General features: G+C 36.3%; 1 pseudogene; it reads left to right on the plus strand.

Annotated features, from left to right (window-relative positions):
- Nucleotides 1–6643, plus strand: part of LOC118551959 (cytochrome c oxidase subunit 7A2-like, mitochondrial pseudogene) — a 76598-nt pseudogene extending 69955 nt beyond the window's left edge.
- The last annotated feature ends 8466 nt before the right edge of the window (nt 6644–15109 follow it).

The following is a 15109-nucleotide window of genomic DNA, read 5'->3' on the forward strand; positions in this document are numbered from 1 at the left end:
CGATATCCCAGTCATGTTCCTGACCTTAGGAGAAAAGCTCTCAGTTTTTGCCACTGAGAATGATAGTCACTGTGGGCTTTTGGTATACGGCTTTTATGATATTGAGGTATGTTCCTTTTATCCCTACATTGTGGAGAGTTTTAATCAAGAAAGGATGTTGTATTTTGTCAAATGCTTTTTCTGCATCAATTGAGAGGATCATATGGTTGTTGTCCTTTCTTTTATTAATGTGTCGTATCACATTGTTTGATTTGCAGATGTTGAACCACCCTTGCAGCCCAGGAATAAATCTCACTTGGTCATGGTGAATAATCCTTTTTATGTACTGTTGGATCCTATTGGCTAATATCTGGGTGAGAATTTTTGCATCCATGTTCATCAGGGATTTTAGTCTGTAATTTTCTTTTATGGTGGGGTCTTTGTCTCATTTTGGGATCAAAGTAATGCTGGCGTAATAGAAAGATATTGGAAGTTTTCCTTCCATTTCTATTTTTTGAAACAGCTTCAGAAGAATAGGTATTAATTCTTCTTTAAATGTTTGGTAGAATTCCCCCTAGGAAGCCCTCTGGCCCTGGACTCTTGTTTGTTGGGAGTTTTTTTTTATTACTGCATCAATTTCCTTGCTGGTTTTGTGTCTGCTCAGGTTTTCTATTTCTTTCTGTTTCAGTTTTGGTAGTTTATATTTTAATTCCAGTTAGTTAATATATGGTGTAGTATTAGTTTCAGGTGTACAATATAGTAATTTAGCATTTCCATACATCACACTGTACTCATCACAACAAGTGCACTTCTTAATTTCCATCACCTATTTAACCCATCCCACCCTACCCCCCACCTTCCCTCTGGTAACTATCAGTTCATTCTCTATAGTTAAGAATCTGTTTCTTGGTTTGTCTCTCTCTCTGTCTTTTTTTCTCCTTTGCTCATTTGTTTTGTTTCTTACATTCTACATATGAGTGAAATCATTGGTATTTGTCTTTCTTTGACTTATTTCGCTTAGCATAATACTCTCTTGCTCCATCTATGCCATTGCAAATGGCAAGATCTCATTCTTTTTTATGGCTGAGTAATATCCCATTGTGTATATATATATATACCACCTTTTCTTTATCCATTTGTCAGTTTGTGAATGCTAGTGCTGTTTCCATAGTTTGGCTATTATAGATAATGCTGTTGTAAACTTTGGGGTGCATGTATCCCCCTTTTTTGACTATTTGATTTTAGTTTTTATTATTTTTAATTTTTTTTAGTATCACGTTTTTATTTAAATTCCAGTTAACTTACAATGTAATATTAGTTTCAGATATAGAATTTAGTGGTTCATTACTTACAACACCCAGTACTCATCACAACAAGTGCCCTCCTTAATCCCCATCACCCAATGAACCCATGCCTCCCCCGCCTCCCCTCCAGCAATCCTTAGTTTGATCTCTATAGTTAAGTCTCTTATGGTTTGCTTCTCTCTTCTTCCCACCATGGTCATTTGTTTTGTTTCTTAAATTCCACATATGAGTGAAATCATATGGTATTTGTCTCTCTCTGACTTATTTTGCTTAGCATAATACCCTCTATCTCCATCCACATTGTTGCAAATGCAAGATTTAATTCTTTTTGATGGCTGGGTAATATTCCACACACACACACACACACACACACACACACACACACCTACATTCATCAGTCAGTGGACATTTGGGCTCTTTCCATAATTTGGCTAGCATTGATAATGCTGCTGTAAACATCAGGGTGCATGAGTCCCTTCGAATCCATATTTTTTTTCTTTTGGGTAAATATGTATTAGTGCAATTGCTGGATTTGTAGGGTAGTTCTATTTTTAACTTTTTGAGGAAACTCCATATTGTTTTCCAGAGTGGCTGCACCATTTTGCATTCTCACCAACTGTGCAAAAGGGTTCCCCTTTCTCTACATCCTCACCAACACCTGTTGTTTCTTGTGTTGTTGATTTTAGCTATTCTGACAATTGTGTGGTGATATCTCATTGTAGTTTTGATTTCTATTTCCCTGATGATCAGTGATGTTGAGTATCTTTTCATGTGTCTGTTTGGCCTTCTTGTTTTAGATATTGGTATTTCCTATGATGTTTCCATAATGTGTATTACAAAAACCAAACACGGTACTGTTTTATAGCATAGAAAGTAAAATTTAGATTTTGATGTCTTCTCAAGAGTAGATACAGGACTTAAGAAACTTATTTCACTGTTTCATTCTGATATTCATTTGATATTCATTCAAACTGTATCTTTATGGGAAGTTTAAAAATAGTAAAACTTGGGCGCCTGGGTGGCTCAGTTGGTTGAGCGACTGCCTTCGGCTCAGGTCATGATCCTGGAGTCCCTGGATCGAGTCCCGCGTCGGGCTCCCTGCTTGGCAGGGAGTCTGCTTCTCCCTCTGACCCTCCCCCCTCTCATGTGCTTGCTCTCTCTCATTCTCTCTCTCTCAAATAAATAAATAAAAAATCTTTAAAAAAAAAAAAAAAAAAAAGTAAAACTTACATGTGTCTATTCATGTCTTCAAGGCCCTGATGAGAAGAATGGGAATATTTCTTCATTTGTCATAATGTGATGTGAAGTCTAGCTTGAAACATTGAGTCATATGTTATAATAGTTGATTTAATGGAATAGGAACTTTGGTTTCTAGTTAGATTCCATTAGCTTTATGTAGAAACATGGTTAGAATTGAACTCAGTTGTTGTTTTCCAATTTCACAGATTTCTCTGCTTAAAATTTTAGTGTAACTTTTATAATATTCTCCTTATAATATACAGTTTGAGGATAAAAATAAAATCTGATATTTCTGCTAAGTATTTTGCTTTCCTATAGGTAAATATACCAGCTTAGATATTAAGTATAAAAAAAATGCAGATGTCTATAATAATACAAATACATATTTGTCAAACAAATAATGAGATCCTGAATTTTACCAGAAGATAATTCAAAATAACAAGGTACCATTTAAAACACAAATACACCTGGGCCCCCAAATTTTTCTGTTTCTCCAAAAATCAAACTTAAAACTTGTTCACAGGAACCCATAAGTTGAACCATGTTCTTCTAAAAATGCAGCATAAAAATTAAACATCTGGGTATCTGGAACTCAAACTGCCTTTAAACATTAAAATCAATGCTTAAATTGCTTCTAAAAGTGAATAGGAAATGAGTCCTGGCTGTGAGTTTTATGTGGCCAGGAACCTTCCACAGATGGGATGTTGAATTATCCAGCCACTTGGTGTGAAATTGGACATACTCAAGATAAATCTCAAATAGATGTCATTAAAATAACATGACCTGGGTCTTCAGTTTGATGTTTTATTTGACCATTTTCTAAAAAGGGGCAGTTAAATTGTCTTGTGCATTATTCATAGGTTGGTTATTGTAAATACATTTATGTTTGTCTCTGACTATATGTGTCTAAATAATGACAAACTAAAATTGGAAGAACAAGATTAATTTGAATTGATGAAGGTCATATATTTATTTATTTGTTTTTAATAGATGAAGTTTCAGACTTGACTGAATTTTAAAGGAGTTTTATTCAGATCAATGAATATGGGCCCGCAAGAGATCATTCAAAAGAATATTCTGTGTACTGAGTTCTCTGAGTTTATTTATACATAGGGAGTCTGTGAATACATTTTTTTGTAGTTGTCATAATTATTTAATTTTTTTATTCTATTTTAGGAGTGCTTTAAAATTTAAAGACACAGAGCACTAATCTAATGGAAAAACAAGTAGAAAGAGCAAACTGTTGTACTGACCAGTCACTATGTTCATAATGTGTTAAAATGAAGAAACCCGTCCTCTTTGTTATTTATAAAACTAAAGCTACTTTGCATTGCCCTCAAAGTGTGAGAGAAATTAATTCTTAAGTCACATTGCAAATATTACCATTCTGACATGGAACGATTTTCCTCCTCCTACTCAGGAGAGCGGGAACTATGGGTGATGAGATTTCACATCAAAGGTCAAGACCCGATGTTCAGGTTTAGAACTCTCTCCAAAAACCAGGGAGAAGGTTTAAGAAGGGGAAGTAAATATTAATCAGCAAAACTATTACTATTTAGAACTACTAAATCAAAATACATAGAAAGTCATGAAAGCCAAACTTTAAGAGATTCACCCTAAAGACATGGATGAGTTGAAAAGAAAATATTTTGATATAAGAATAGAAACTCCGTCTTGTCTTACTCTCTATAATGCTAAAGACCAAGTTGGAGACAGGCTGGCCAGGGCTTCTTACCTTGTTTATTATCTTAATTAAAGAGTCTGGATAGACCAGGTACAACTTGAGAAATCTGTTGTGGAAAAGAAGATTAGTTATGCTTTCAATATTTTTTATCACAACTATAGTATCAATAATAATGGTTAGGAGTGGGTTATCATAGGACAGAGAGGTAATCTTCCTCTGTGTTGGTCCCTCATTTCAGTTATTGTTGTCAGTGGAACAGCATCATTTATGTGTATTGTAAAAGTAACGATGTGTTTTGATTATTCACCTTTATACTTCCTTTTTTGTATATGTTAATACTATAATCATATTTCATCTAGGTACCCCCAAAAATATTTTGTGAATAACTGTCATCGGCAGCACTTGGTCACAGGCTTTTGGTTGTAGGGGAACGTTTATCGAAATAGAATGGGCAAAAATGCTCCAGACAGGAAATTAAATTTGAAAATACACATTGAAAACAACAGTGCAAATACAGAGATCAAAAATTCTTACATGGATTTCAGAGTGAAAAATATGGATGAAGTAAAAAATCAGGAAACATTCAAGTACTGAAGATCAAGGAAAAATAATCAGGACAGAATGGCATAACTGAATGGGTGTAGGCATAAGCTGTAGAGATAGGAGATCAAAACTTACAAACCATGAGAGACTATGGACTCTGAGAAACAAACTGAGGGTTCTAGAGGGGAGCGGGGTGGGGGGATGGGTTAGCCTGGTGATGGGTATTAAAGAGGGCACGTTCTGCATGGAGCACTGGGTGTTTTCCGCAAACAATGAATCGTGGAACACTACATCAAAAACTAATGATGTAATGTATGGTGATTAACAACATAATAAAATAAAATTAAAAAAAAAACTTAGCTCAGCTTCTTACTAGCTATGGTATATAAACCTCAGTGTAATCACCTGAAAGATGGGATTTGTAATGTCTGATTTACTGCTTTGACATAAATATTAAATTAACAGCATGTATAAAGTATATAACAAAATCTCTTACTAAATGAAGCAATTGCCTGGCAAACAGCCACGGAGACAGGGAGTAGAGCAAGATAAAGCCAGTAGTCAGGCATGAAATCTTTCTAAATAAGTGAGATGTAAAATTCAGGGAGTTGGTATGTGCGCAAGCAGTTTGATCAGTTACAAGCAAACTTTGAAATGTATTTTTCTTTATTTTATATAGCTATAGATAATTCTGTTAATTTCAGTGTATTTCTGCAGCGTTCTGTAGTCTCAGGTACTTTGCCTAAAATATAGCGGGTGATTGAGTTGCGCAAGCAGCGGCTGCGGGAAGCCGGACACCGGGCGTCACGTATTACAAGTTCAGTGGCTTCGCAGAAGTTGACGGGAACATGGGCTTCCGACGCCTGTAGCCCGCAGGGATTAAGGCCTGAGGTTTCCACAGAAGCACCGCCTATCATATTTGCCACACCAACCAAACTGAGTTCTGATTTTGCTGTATATGATTATGCTGGGAAAAACAAAGTTCCTGAGCTGCAGAAGTTTTTCCAGAAATCCGACGGTGTGCCCATCCACCTGAAACGAGGCCTGCCTGACCAAATGCTTCACCGGACCACCCTGGCGCTGACGCTGGGCTGGGGGTGGGGGGACCATCTACTGCCTGATCGCTGTCTACATGGCTTCGTGGCCCAGAAACAAATGAGTTAGGCTGCAGAGGACTGGTTTGCTTTTTGGCATAAACCCTTTGAATTTTCATTTTTCACTGCTCTGTAAACATTTTCTTTTTTACTTGAATGGTTTACTTAACATTTTCCCGGAGAAATAGGAAGATACTAAGGCGCTATTTTGGTTTGTTTATGAAATGCACATGGTCCATCAGAGCTCACTGGACAGTTAAAACCATTGTTTAAAGAGATGTTGCTGCTCTTTAGGCTCCTGATTTCCCTGGAGGTTCTGGAGGAAGGTCGCACACAGACTCATTGACAGCAGTCTGTGCTGAGGTCCTTGGGGACTCACAGTGGTGTTTTTGAGCATGGGGTGCAGAGGCCTTTCTGGATTTGGATGTGATTGAGGAAGGAAGGAAGAAACCAACGCCAGGAGCAGGAAACGGGGGTATGCGCTAGTAGACACCTTGGGGGTTTTTCCTTCTTGCAGTAAAATGTTAAGGAAAGTTATTTGCAGCCTGCCTCTGTTCATTGGACAGTTTGTTTCCAAAGGCTACTTGCCTCCTCCCAGATCTTTAGTGAAATTTTATGTGTAATTGTTAAGTATTTATTCTACCTCGGGAACAGAAAACACCTGTTTAGTGTTGCACTTTAGACCAGTGTTGTTTTATTAATGCCGCTGTGTCACAAAGTCTCCTTTACCTTTTCAAAATGTTATGGCTTTAAATTATGATTTATTTTGATTGTGGAATAAATACATTAATGAAAAAAAATATAGTGGATGATCAATAAATGGGCTGAATGAATAAATGAATAAAATAGGATGTAATGAAGCACTGGACTTTAACTGAGGTCCTTAGTTCCAGCTTTGGGTTAGTCATTAGATAACTATGAGAGTTTCAACAGGTGATTTAACCTCTGGAAGAAGTATGGTTAACTGGATTAAACAATCTTTAAAAAATGTAGCAGATTTAATTTTTCCAAGTTATAAACAAAATCTATTTTTAATGTTAGCCTTTTTTTTTTTTTTCTTAAATGTGAACATATTCCCCCAAATAGTTATGGCTTAGGGCCAAGTGCCAATATTGGCAGTAAATCCCCATGGCATCATTAGATGTGCTACTTAAATAAAATAAAGTTGCTATTAATCTATGTATAACAGAATTTAAAAAGTGACAAAAGTACAACCAAAAGATGTGAGATCGCAAGGCAAATATGAATGATATTAATGTTACCTACACCATGTTTTGTCCCTCCTAAAAAGGAAACTTGACAATGGATAAGGCAGTCACTGAGAGAGATTATCTTTCTGTTTTAGAAACAAAACAAAATAGCATTAATTATTGCTGTCTGTATAATTAGCCACTGTTTGGCTGAAAACAAATGATAACCCATCTGGCAGTATTTTAAGCCTCGTACATTTTATGTTGTGATTGGTGAGCTTGATCATGTTAAGAAAGATTCACCACAGTTACAAAAGAATTAGTAAATAGGAATTTAAAAACATCAAACCATAGTCATAGCATCCTATAACGGTTTTTTTTTTGTTGTTATTCCTTTATTCAACAAGATATTATTGAGTACCTGTTATGTTCCAGGCTGTATTTTAGATGCAAATAAGAATGAGACAGGCATGCCCCTCACGCCTTCATTCCAGGAAGTGATACAAGCAAACAAACATTAAATACATAAATAAACACTAATGATTTCCAAATAACGATGAGTACAAGCCAATAACTATGTAATTGGGAATAACTAGTTACTGAGATTTATTTACCAGGTAAAGAACAGGTGAAAGAATAAATGGCAGAATAAAAGTGATGATCGCTGGTAAAGGCTTTTGCTATGTTTAGCTGCCGGAAGGTGGTTGCTTGGAATTAGGTGTAGGTCAATAAAAATGGAGAAAATAAAAATACTGGTGATATGTTTGGGGATATTATTGACAGGGTTTGCTCGTATATTCATTGAGGGAACTGAGAAAACAGGGAAGCAAGGATCAACCCTAGATATTTGTCTTAAGCTTCTGGGTCTGTAGTTCTAATTGCAGAGCTGGGGGAAACTGAGGGAGAAGAGTTTAAAGGAGAAAAATAAGGGTTTTCTTGGGGAAGTTACATTAAAGTTTAAGAATCTTTTATATAGCCACTGGAGAGGTCAAGGAGACAGTTGGAGTTCTAGAGAAAGTTCAAAACTGGTGATAACAGATTTTGGAGTAGGCCATGTAGCTTTGTAGCTCTGCTTTGTTGACCCTGTAGGTTTTGTACTGCTCCTCTTTGGCTTTCACAACCTGAAACATCATCAATTTTACATTTTTAAACTATGCATTCCAAAGACTTTTCCATCACTTTCATTGGCTCTGTATCATTAACCTCAGGAAATTTACAGAACCTTTCCAATACTTAGACTGTAGTATAAAAAAATGGTTTCATGCGTGAATTAAACTGAAGAACATTTATGCCTGAGTCATGGGGCTCTCTCCACCCTGGAATTTTAGTTCTTTATCTGTAAAGAATAAAACTTAGAAGTGTTTTATTTATTTATTTATTTATTTATTTATTTATTTATTTATTTTAAGATTTTATTTATTTATCTGAGAGAGAGAGAATGAGAGACAGAGAGCATGAGAGGGAGGAGGGTCAGAGGGAGAAGCAGACCTGCTGAGCAGGGAGCCTGATGTGGGACTCGATCCCAGGACTCCAGGATCATGACCGGAGCTGAATTGAAGGCAGTCGCTTAACCAACTGAGCCACCCAGGCGCCCCTAGAAGTGTTTTAAATTAAAAAAAAAAAATTCAACTCTGGTTGGAAAAAAAAGTATCTCAAGTGGAAGCACAGGAAATAGAAGAAATAAAGCAGAGATGTTCAGTTCAGCCTTTTAGGCCAACACCATGTGCCTTTCATTGGTACCGAGAGCTGTCCACTTAGGGCTCTGTTTATATGCCATAGGATTAGATTGTATCTAAGGCCCCCACTGGGACTAACTTATGATTTTATTAAGTTATTGCCTCAGGATGGAAATATCTCCTATGGATTCTGTTGGGTCTGAATTAGTTTTAGACTGCTGCCAATTCCAGAATTTGCAGGTGGTAACCTACACATGTGGGAACACCTGGATAGGCAGAAGTTAGAGATGGAGACAGAATCTGACAGTCAGAAATGTTCTGTGTAGTGCAGAGCAATTGCTCTGTGATTTGAAACACATGGTACAGAATCCACAGACTGGAAAAACTACGCACCGATAATTGAGATTTCACAGTACGACATTGTGTATCTCTTATTTAGAATTATAGGCAAAGGTGCTAATCTGCATTAGTATTTTCTAAATATTAGCTGAGAAATTAACCATTTATACTTTTTTACCATTCAAACTGTTTTTAATTATACAAAATGAATAATATGAATACCTACATTATCTTCTCCAGACTTTTAAAGAGTACACATGGAATATATTTTAGCAGCATTTCCTTTAAGAATCTCAAGTCATTACTATAAGCAATAATGTTTATGTTGTGCTGTAGATAAAGAAGAAATTCTATAGATGTTAATGAGGTTTCAGAAGACCAGTTAATTTAGTGTATCATTGTTGCACCAACTGTATTAATTTCTCCTCACACAGGTTTGGATTGTTTTTCTTTGCTCCTGTTAGCAGATGCCCTTAGGCATTATTCAGATGCATGTATTATTTTTTACCCTTACTTTCAATATTCTCCTGAAGTAAAAGACTATCATTTCAAAGGCTATTGTAGTCAAAGTGGTGACTGTTCTCTTAATTCATTCTTAAAATTTGTTGAGTACCTACTGTATGACAGGAATTGTTCAAGGCACTTGGGACAATTCAGCAAACAAAACAAAGATCTTTGCCTTATGTTCTATCAGTGAAGAGAGACTAAAAACAGGTAAAAATTAAAAAAAAATAGGTAAAATATCAAGAATGTTGGAACTTGTAATGTGCTATTTTAAAAAAGGAAAAGTAGTGGAGGAAAATAGAGATTTGGGGCATTGGTGTGAGCGGTGATAGAGGAAGAGAGCAAGTTACAACACAAGATGGACCTTATTAACAAGGTGACTTGGACCAAATATTTAAAGGAAGTGAGGGAATTAGTCATGCACACATCTGGGAGAAGAGCCTTCCAGGCAGCAGGGAAATCACAAACGCCTTATTTTGGGAGCATTCCTGGAACAGCACAGAGGCCAGTGTGACTGGAATGAATAGTGTTGGGGGAATAACAGAAAATTGAGGTCAGAGAGAGGACAGAGGACAGATGATGCAAAATTTTGTAAGCCATTGTAAGAACTTGGGTTTTTCCTCAGCCTGTGATTCTCCTATTGGGACTTGACGTAAACTCTACACAGCTCCTTTTCCCACCAGAGTTACCTCTAGTGGCATAAATCCTGCCAAGTCATATGACCCAAGTGTCAGGGTTACTGGTAAGATGGCCTGGGCTGTGGAACTCTTTCATGCTATAGAACACTCTCAAGGATGACCACTTTTCTTGTCATTCAGTGAATGGTTGGAGAACTATCTATCACCAAGTATGAATAGGCTGCTTTCAGAACCCAAAGAAGCCTATTAGGTGTTGTACTTCCACCTTAAGTGCTTGCGGGTATGAGATACAATAATATATCCTTTAAGTTGGAGGTAATGTCCCAGCATCCTGAAGATCACTAAATTCCCTAACATGCCTCTGATATGTTGGGTGCCTGAATCTTAACAGTGTTTATCTCCCACCATTCAGAGTACACGTGTGTTAGTAAGTGTTCAATTGATATGCCATTCCTTGCGTATTGGATCCAGTCAACATTCTATCATTGATAAAGTGGCCAATGTGATATCCTACAGAATGTCCAGGTGGTTTAGGTCCCTTTGAACTATATTATAATAAGGAGAAGAAGTGTTAACATAGCCTGGGGCAAGACTGTAAATGTCTAGTATATTTTCCATCCCAGGTGGTTGTGAACTGCTTCCGATTCTTCTTGAGAGGTGAAAAACAAAGTATTTGCCAGATCAACGACCCATACCGTGTACCTGAGTCTTTCTTTATGTTTTTTTCTAGCAAAGATTCCACATCTGTTAAGTAGCTTCAGTTGGGTTACTATATGGTTAAAATTGTCATAATAGCCCATTGGTGTCTGCTATTATTCATTTTTTATGGGAGGAGAACTGGTGGATAAAAAGGAGATGGTCCATTGACTTTTTATTGGGACAGCTTCCTTTTTAAAATTACAGTTATTTATACTTGATTTATTTTTGTTAAATTACTGTAGTGATATACTTGTTGGCTACACATCTATCTTGACCTATGTCCTATTAACTGTCTCTATGGTTCTCTGAAGTCAGACCTGCCTTCTGCCTTCAAATGTATCTACTCTTTGTCATCAAATGTGCCTGTCTTGCTTTGAAGGCTAAGTATTACCACTATGTTGGTCCCTATCCATTCAAAATCCTATCATGCTATTTCTATCAGTGAGCCCAGTTCAGTACTCTACCATCTCTGAAGGAGATGCTCTTGTCTATAGAGGAGATCCTTATTGCTTTGGAAAATAGTACAACTGACCCTTGAACAACATGGTTTGAACTGCATAGTTCCACTTATATGTGGATTTTTTTTTTCAATAAATACGGTGCAGTACTGTAAATGTATTTTCTTCTCCATATGACTTAGTAATATTTTCTTTTCTCTACCTTACTTTATTAAAAGAATGCAGTATGTAATACATACACAAAATGTGTTAATTGTTATTGGTAAGGCTTCTAGTTACCAGTAGGTTATTAGTAGTTAAGTTTTGGGGGACTCAGGAAGTTATAAATGAATTTTGACTGCAGGGGTTTGATACTTCTAACCCCCACATTGTTCAAGGGTCAACTGTATGTATATTGTATGACCTCCCACGGAAGATAATAGGCTGAAATTTTCTGGTGTTATATAGTACATGCATTCTGGCATGCATACTTCTCTGAGGCTTTTAATCCTTTTCTCTACCATCTGTCACAGTTATTCCAGCATTTCTACTTCATTTTAGATGGGTCATCATTTTCACCAAGCTTCCAGCTTCCAAGTTCTAAACTAGCAGCAGCATATTAGTTTCACTTTTTTCTGAGGTCCTTGCCACAGAGTTAAAGACTGCATTATCAAAGAGTGCTCCCATACTGATAAACTTTCCTTTGTTCAACTTTATGTACCTTTTCTCTAGGTCCATCATTTTTCAGAATCCATTCACATAAATACTCAGCAAGCTTCTGTTTTCTGTAGATGTTCACTGGGTCTTCCACTCCTATACTCCTGGGTATAACCATTACACCATGGGAATCTCAGCACTCCTGGAATACGCTATCATTAAACCATAGTTATTGGTCTAGTGATAAAGAAGGTAGGAAGGGTAAGGCCTCATGGGTACATGTATTATCTGGCAAGGAAGAGACCTCTGTATCATCTTTAAACAAGGGGTGAAAATTAGGTCACATCTGCAGATTTTCAAGTGCAAAGAGCCATATGCTTACATCCCAAGTGTCAAATTCCCTTCCTTCCCACTTAGGGCTTGGATTGAGAATTAAACCTTCCTTGGAACTCTGCTGCCCTTATAATTACATCTCGTGCCTTATCCTCAGTTTCATCCGTTGTTTAGCTCCAGGAGAAGAGCATCTCTTTACATATGTCAAGAAAGCCCTCTAGTTTTCCCATTTCACCTAAAATTACTGATTAATTAACCTTATGTCTTGTTTTCCTCCAATATATTCATTGTTCTGTATAATTAGTATTTTCTCTACCTTCTCAAATGCCTGATGTATTGTATATAGGACTGTATCTGTCAACTGTGTAAGAGTGGCACCCCTAGAGTTTACCAGGGGCTGTCAGTACGCTGTCCACCACCAGTGATAGGATTTTCATGCCAGTCAGTCAGTTGGTGGTTCAGCTCCCAAATCCCATTTTAGAGTCTGCTTCCTAGGACCACACTTAGGATCAGTTCTCTTCTGTCAGAATCTGAAATGGAGATTTCACTCAGGCGGTTTATTGTGAAATACAGACTACTATAAGGAATAAGGGAAGCAGGATAGACCAGACATAGTAGTTGAAATATGTCTGAGTTGTAACAGACGCCTTAGCTGATGCTACTAGGAACTCCAGAAATAAGGTGGACCCTTTGAGTTGTCCAGAGTTCAGGCAAGAGGGTTTGGCCTCTGTACCCCCTCACTGTATTGGATGTAAATTATCACTGGACATGGGGCATAACCTTGGCACATCAGCTCCTGTCCATTCAGATCAGGAAATTTTGGGAGAATGACCCAGCTGTGATCTGTAAGCAGCCAATACCCCTGGCATCTGGGGGAATGAGCACCTCAGTGCTGATAAGGGATCTTGGCAGCAAGTAAAGTGCTCAGTGCATCAGCAGAGATATAAAATGCTGCTGGTAAGGCAGATTTTAGAAGATAGAACTTAGTTTTAGATGTATCCACTAAGAAAGTTCTGTTTGACATTCAAATGGAGATTTGATTAGGCAGTTTGATATGAGTCTAGGGTTTGGTAGAGAAGTTGGACTCAAAAAGTATTTCGATGATTTCCATGTCTACGCTTCTAAGAGCCGCAGGGCCAATGGCTACTTAAATTCTCAGACTGTATATTATTGTGCACCTGTTACCTAATGTCAGTCTCTCACGTTGGAATATAAACTTCACAAGTTTTTGGTTCATTATCCTATTCTTATTGTCTATCATAGAGTAGAAACTCAATATAATTTGGCCAAATCCCGGCTGAGTTGGAGTATGCCTTTACTTCTTCTCAGACATGTAATTAATTAAAATATATATGGATGCAATATTTTGATTTTTTTTTACATTATTACATATAGAGGGGCTGCATCTTAAAAACTACTTTAGAATTCAGAACTCTTACAGAAAAATGGGGGTTTTAACCACTTAACACTTAACCAAGAATTTGATATAGCTTAATAAATTTTTAAATCATTCTTGATATGATTTGGTATTTTCTACATTATAAATTTTTAGAAAAAATTATAATACATGAATGTATGTATAGTAGGCATGTTGAAAGAAATTATAATAATCCTTATTAACTAGGAAAGGCTATTGATGTACTCTAGTAATTTTGAAAAAAATATGAACTATATAATTTTTAGCAATATTTTATTAGCAAACATAAGCAAGATTTTTTTCATCTATAGCTTACACATTTTTGAAGAAGAGTTTTATCAAAATCCATGGCTTGATACATTATAAGCACATTATAAGAGTTAGGCTATCTTACTGTTCTCTCTAAAAATTAAATATCTTTATTTTGATTAAGTTAAATGTAAAGAAACTGCATTATTCTCCAAGATAAGTAACGAAAGGAAGTAGGGCATGCTTTTCATTGGTTTCTTTAAAAGTTCTTAATTTCCAATTTATGAAGAGCCCTTCTAAATTACAGTTCATATAATAAAGATACCATATTTTGAGATCAATGACTTGACAAGAGAATAACTATTAAAAAAATGCAATCTGTATGTATTTTCAGAGTTATTAGTATAAAAATTTGAGGAGTTATGAAATTGGTGGAGTATGACTGTTTACTAGGCTACAATGATATTGTAGATACAATGACAGTTAAGAGCAAAACTATGTTGAATCATTTAGCATGGGAAATAGTACATATAATGTTTTTTAAATACAGAGCAAAGTTATGAGTCATATAAAATAGACTAGCTCAAGATATATAAAAGGTTAAGGGTTTCTGTTAGAATACCATTCTGACAGCTAAGTCTGCTAAGAACTGTATAAATAATTTTTTAAAAAAAGTATTATTCACTTTAATTTGTGAGAACCTTATTTTACTTCCCGTGGACTGAAAGAATGATATATTTAGATATAGGTGGGTATATATATATCTTTAGTGAGTTAGAGATGACCAGATTTCAAACATAGACTGATATTGTCATTAACCATAAGCACTGCTTTGTGATCACCTATTTAAGGAATATTGCTAGGACAATGATGCAATAATCTCTATTCTTATAGTTGTCTTTAGAAACAGTTATGCTGAAAAACAGCATACAAATATGGGAAAATGTCAAACATTTTTCTTTTTTAATTTTAATTAAATTTATTTTTATTTTTTCTAAAGATTTATTTATTGAGAGAGAGCACGTGTGGGTGGAAGGGCAAAGGGAGAGGGAGAGTCCCAAACAGACTCCCTACTGAGTGCGGAGCCCTTCATGGGCTCGATCTCAGAACCCTGAGATCTCAGAAAC

The sequence above is a fragment of the Halichoerus grypus genome, chromosome 6 (genome assembly GCF_964656455.1).
Source record: "Halichoerus grypus chromosome 6, mHalGry1.hap1.1, whole genome shotgun sequence".
Lineage (NCBI taxonomy): Eukaryota > Metazoa > Chordata > Mammalia > Carnivora > Phocidae > Halichoerus > Halichoerus grypus.